This window comes from Artemia sp. Qi Xiang Cuo, chromosome 15 (assembly GCF_049724085.1).
Source record: "Artemia sp. Qi Xiang Cuo chromosome 15, ASM4972408v1, whole genome shotgun sequence".
NCBI lineage: Eukaryota > Metazoa > Arthropoda > Branchiopoda > Anostraca > Artemiidae > Artemia > Artemia sp. Qi Xiang Cuo.
Genome location: NC_142808.1, coordinates 3137481 through 3143480, shown reverse-complemented (window position 1 = coordinate 3143480; position 6000 = coordinate 3137481).

Here is a 6000-nt window from a genome sequence, read left to right as displayed (position 1 = left end):
TATGATCATATATGAAAAGTGTAAAACTTACTGCGTCATTGGCGCTTTACTTGAAAACTTTATGCGTCTTGAACAGTCTTGGAAAGTATAAACAACATCAAATTGAATATTTGATGCGTAATGATATTAATTGTTCAAAGATCCATCAGTTCAAGAATTTATTTCACTGTAATTGTATTTTTATTTTCAATGCTGTAAGAAATGGAAAAGAAAAATATTTGTAATATAATCCGTTTTCAGTTAAGTGCCAATGACGCAGTTGTCTTTGGTTTTTATTTACAGTTAGGAATGGAAGCAGTATCCAAACACTTGTTTGTAGTGAAACTATATTCGTCTGTAACAACTTTAAAAGGAGCTAATAAATTAAACTGAATATTTGATGTAGAATGACATTAATTGCTGAAAGCTCATTAGTTCAAAACGTTACAATAATTTTAATGTTTATTTTCAATATTAAGTACAAAAGAAAATATTTGTCATAAAATTGGTTTTCAGTGAAGCGCCAATGACCCAGTAAGTTTTAGACTTTAACAGTGAGAGAAAGAGGTCATACTCAAACTCTTGTTTGTGGTGATTTTTGTTCGTTTCAAGCTTGATTTGCATATTCAACTTAAGTTTCACTCGTTTTAAAGTTTGTTTGTTAATTTACTTTAATATCTGTCGTAAATTTGTTTGCATTGATTGTTTATTTAATTTCTGTTCGTTTTAAGTTTCAGTTATGCTTCAATAGGAATATATTTTTTTCGTCTTAAGCTTGATTTTCATATTCAATCTAAACATTACTCGCTTTAAGATCTCTTTATTCATTTACATTATTACTTGCTGTATGTTTTTGCTATGATTGTTTATTTAATGTCTGTTCGTTTTGGGTTTCATTTATTCTTTAATAGTAATTTCTGGTCATTGTAATTTTGAATTTTAAAAGTTATTTGTATCTGCTGAGCTTAAGTTTAAAATGGCCTTTACTTTTCTTTGAAGAACTTATTTTTCGGAAAGTTTTTTTTTAATTAATCAGCATAAAAATTCAATTCTTTTTATGTGTCTGTTGCTATCAAAATTTAGCTTTTTAGAATTTCGGTTGCTATGGAGTAGAGTCGTTCTTTACTTAAAATTTTGTGCCAAAAACTGTTATGGTGCTGGTGCAAAATTTTATTTATCTGGATCAGAAATGATAAACGCCACACTATACAAAGAATTCAGCCAACAAACCATTTTTGATGTGACATATGTCAAAAGTTGTTTTTGACCCGGGTTCTGGGAAAACCGAAATCCCTTGCAAATAAGACAAGACGGTGAATAGGCTAAACTTTCCATGTCAAGCCTTTCGCTAAATTTATTATATTGGCTTCGTGATATAATCAAATATGTCGTACCATGTATCAAAGTGAAAAGATCATTGTAATTTTAGGTTTTGATAAGTACCAGTGCAGACGTTTATTTATATTTTTCTGAAAAACAATTTTTTTGTGTTTTTCTTACAAACTCGGCAAATTACATCAAAATAAATGAATAAATAAATTTTACCCTGTTGGAGTTTGAACAAATTCACCCCTAGTAGAGTTTATGCGGAAATAACTCGACTTGTTTTACTTTTAAATGTTTTTGGGGATCTCTGTATGAAAACGCTAAGCGAAGATCAATTTAAGAGCAAAATCTGATTAAACTATCCAAAAAAAGATAAATTGCAACATATTAATATAACTCGCCTGACAGGGAAAATCATTTCTTTCAATCGTCAAGAATAGTCACATTCTTTTCGCGTTCGGTATTATGAAACTTTTTGTAACAATGCGCCTCTATTTTAAGAAGAAATAGAAAGTTCCGAATGTTCTGATTCTCTTGTAGCAGTTGCAGTTGTCAAACGTTATTTTTTGTATTAAAATTTATTGGATAAAATCCGAAAGGATATAAAAAAGTGATAATATTTGCCTACAGGACTAATTGGAAAGAAGGAAACCATTTTTTCAGACTATTCATAGTTAACATATTTTGCATGCAGATTCACTACACTATCCCCAACCCCCCTGATGTGGAAATGTATAGCCAAAGTTATATATTTCCTATCTATTCTCCCAATACATCTCCGTTGTTTCAACCTGTGTAGGCTATCTGTAAATTGAGTCAATTGTGACAAAACAAAAACTGGAAAGTCAAGTTACAGGTGGCAGAATTCATTGAAAGGGGATACCACCAGATGGCTAATTTGACAGTATAAAGGCCTGCTTTTGAGCACTAAGATCTTGCATCTTTCTGCAAAGATTATCGTTTTTTAACTCATCTTTGTTCTAAGATCTTACAGCAAAAATTGTGAAGACCACCACTGTTCTGCCATATAGAACAATGATGAGAGAACATTAGGCCCATTTTTTAGCACTATCCTAAGATCTTTACATCATCTTTGTTTTAAGATCTTACAGCTCACTGATATTAGCAAAAAGTGTGAAGACTGCCACTGTTCTGCCATATAGAACAATGATGAGAGAACTTTCATGATCAACTCATCATTGCTCTCAGACCGCTGATCAGAGCAGAATGATGAAAGATGTTTGCACAAAAACAACCAAAGATGTAAGATCTTTGTTCAAAGATTTCGATTTTAAGTGTTTTCTGTCAAAAGGTTTAAGACCTTAGCAAATTGAGTAGTTAAAAAACGCCCCTTATATATAGGCCTATCTGAATTAGCCAACTAACAAATCTTTGAATTAGCCAACCAACCAACCAGTAGGCTATTTTAAGCCTAGGAGTCCAGCTGGACACAAGGAAACATTAAGAAAACAATCCTTACTCCATAATATGCAGAATAATCCTAGTTAACACATTTTACAGGGGAGGGGGGCTCTATCTTCACTTCTTTCCTTGTTTTTTTCCAGTTTTTCTAAGAAATTAATGAATTTCTTAGAACATATATATTCACAGAATATATACCCCCACCCCCCGTAGGTGCAAATATATACCTAGAATTGCATCCTCAATTTAAATATAGCATCCATTTGCATTGCAAATGAACTTTACTCCCATATTAGCCATGTGGTGGATGTCCCATTGAAAGTATTATACTTTAGCTACTTTTGGCTATCTTGGAAAGGGGTTAGCTTAGGGAGATGAAACTTTCAGGGATGGGTCTACAGGCTAAAGTATGGGTAAATTTTTGCAAATCATATTCTGGACTTGCAAATAAAGTGAATATACCACTCAATGCCTTTTTTTATGCTCTTTACGAATATAATAATCACTTCTATCAGAAATTCAAATTTAAGCTCTTTTTGAGCTCTTGAAAATGACGAAAATATAAAAACCTAACATAACCTAGGTACCTCCTCCCCCCCCCAAAACCCCCAAAAAACAACACTTTAAATATTGTATACACAATTAAAACCATGCTATACATTCTATTTCTCTACGGCGGTGTCTTGCATCATTCTGTCAAAACAGGCTTTTCATTTAGTCTTCAGTTTGAGATATATAAAAGAGTGGGTATATTGAGGGAGTACCTGCAAAATTTGTTGTTACAATTTTCATTTATCCACCTTAATTGTGGAAAGTCAGTGCTTTTGGATTAAGAAAAGGATTTATTATGAAAAAGTAAGTTTAAAACCAATGTTTTAAGCCTTTTTACACCCTATATATTTTTATATTTTTGTCATTTTCAAGAGCTCAAAAAGGACTTGGTAAATTTCTACCAAATCATATTATTGAGTTAGGAATAAAGTGAATACACCATTTGATGCCTTTTTTTTATGCTGTTTATAAATATAATAATCATTTCTATCAGAAATGAATTTCAGCCCCCTCCCTATATATGCCAATTCAGGGTTAGGTTAGGTTGTGGAAATATATACCCTGAACTGATATATATAGAGGGGGGGCTGAAATTCCTTTCCGATATAAATTATTACTACATTTATAATCAGCATAAAAAAAGACATTGAGTGGTATATTCAGTTTATGTGTAAGTCAATAATATGATTTGGTAGAAATTTACCAAGGGCTTAAATTTGAATTTCCAATAGAAGTGATTATTATATTTGTAAAGAGCATAAAAAAGGCATCAAGTGATATATTCACTTCATTCATAAGTCAATAATATGATTTGCAAAAAATTTACCAAAGTATGTCCTGGGAAGGTATTTTGAAGTACCTACCTCCATTCCTTCTCCCTCTAGAGGGTTTTGACCTTTGATGACCTTTAAAAATCTGTGTGTTATATAAGTGAAACTGTGCAAAATAGATCTTCTGCTTAAATGAAATGCAACAAAATTGTTTTCAGCTTCAAAACTTTGCTCAATCCCAATTTATAAGGTTTTAAAGATATGCAAGTACATTTCCTAAATTTTGAAAAAAACAACATTGATATGGCTTCAAATTCTATAGAAATAACAGGAATTGCATTTTCAAGTAGCTAAAGTAGAATTTTACTGATTATTCTGCATAATATGAAGTAACAATGTTTTGTTTTTACATGTTTTCTTCTAGGCAAATGCCAAAGTGATTTAAGAGGCCATACTGTTTAATATTTGATTCAATTATAGGGTAGGCCTAAGATATCCATTAGATTAGTTGAACAGCTAACTATCAATTGATTGAATTGCAGTTTGGCAGCTCTTTTGAAGGAAGCATAGGCCTACTAATAAAATTAATATTGTACCCTTGGATTCCTTATTTTATCCTCTTTCATGGGTGCCTGAAGAAACTTTCCTATGGGTAGGGGAGGGCAGACCAGCAATGCATCTAAGGAGGGGGAGGTGAGATCTCCCCAAGTTCCAAGGTGTTGGCATGTAGCATTAAATTATATTTAGAGAAGTTTTTTTTTATATTTGGAGGTGCAGCAGTAGCCCAAACAATAGACAAGGTAAGAACATGCTGGAAAATGGTCTAAAGTTGGACAAAATTTGGGTATAGAGGTTCTTCAGAAAAATGTGTTCTCTGCAAGGGTTTATTGTTGCACTTTTAAAAATGGATGCACAATATATCTCTCCTGGGTACTTATGTATTATACTGACCACACTGTTGTTCTTCATCTGTTTAAAACTGGTTTCTCTGTGTGCACTTGAAGATAATCAGCTTAGCCCAAGTGAGATAAACTACTATGAAGGTATATTTTAATTAAATATTTAATATATAGAGTTGGCAAGGCCATATCCAGGGGGGTTAGGGGGTTTGAACCCCTTCCCCCATATGTTTTCCAGCTTGAAAAAACATAACAAACATTAATATAAACAAATTTTTATGTGTTTTTGAAGTTAAAAAAACCCTTAAAAACCCGTTTGTAACCCCCCCCCCCCCATCTTCAGAAAAATCTTGGATACAGCCCTGAGAGTTGGTTAAGTTAGGTATTTAATACAGTGTGTTCTGGACAGCTGCTGTCTATAATTCTCTGTTGTAGTTTCCATGATTTTGCTAATAAAGTATTGCATTTTCATCATATCTAAGCTGATTATCTCCAAGGGCACACAGAGTAACCAGTTTCAAACAGATCAAGAACAGTAGTGTGGTTGGTATATTACATAAGTACCCTCTCCTATACCAAAGTGTTTCTAGCCTATTTTTTTTTAGAAGGAGAGAGTATAGGAAATTAGCTTATTTTTAAATTATTTGTAGGACTCTTCTTTGGATAGATTCAATTTTATCTGACTTCCCTGGAAATGCCAGGGTGCCAAATTAAAAAAGTATATTTGGGATAAGAGCAGACAGAAGAAGTATACATTCTTTTGTATAAAACAAAGCAAGTATAGGAAGGGGGATGCACAATTTATCTGAGAGAGATAGATACATTAGCTTTGGCATGAAATGTATATGAATGGCTGTATATGAGACCTTTAGGGAGGGGGGGGGGCTGGGGATGAATTGTTGAAACGCAAACAAAATCATGAAAATTGGCAATCTAAAAATGTCTTGTTTTATTCTAGCATGTCTCCTTCTGGAGACATGCTAGCTTTACTCATTTTTGTTTTTCTATTCTGCAGTCTTACTGATTTTTGTTTTTAAACTGCAATTTCTTTT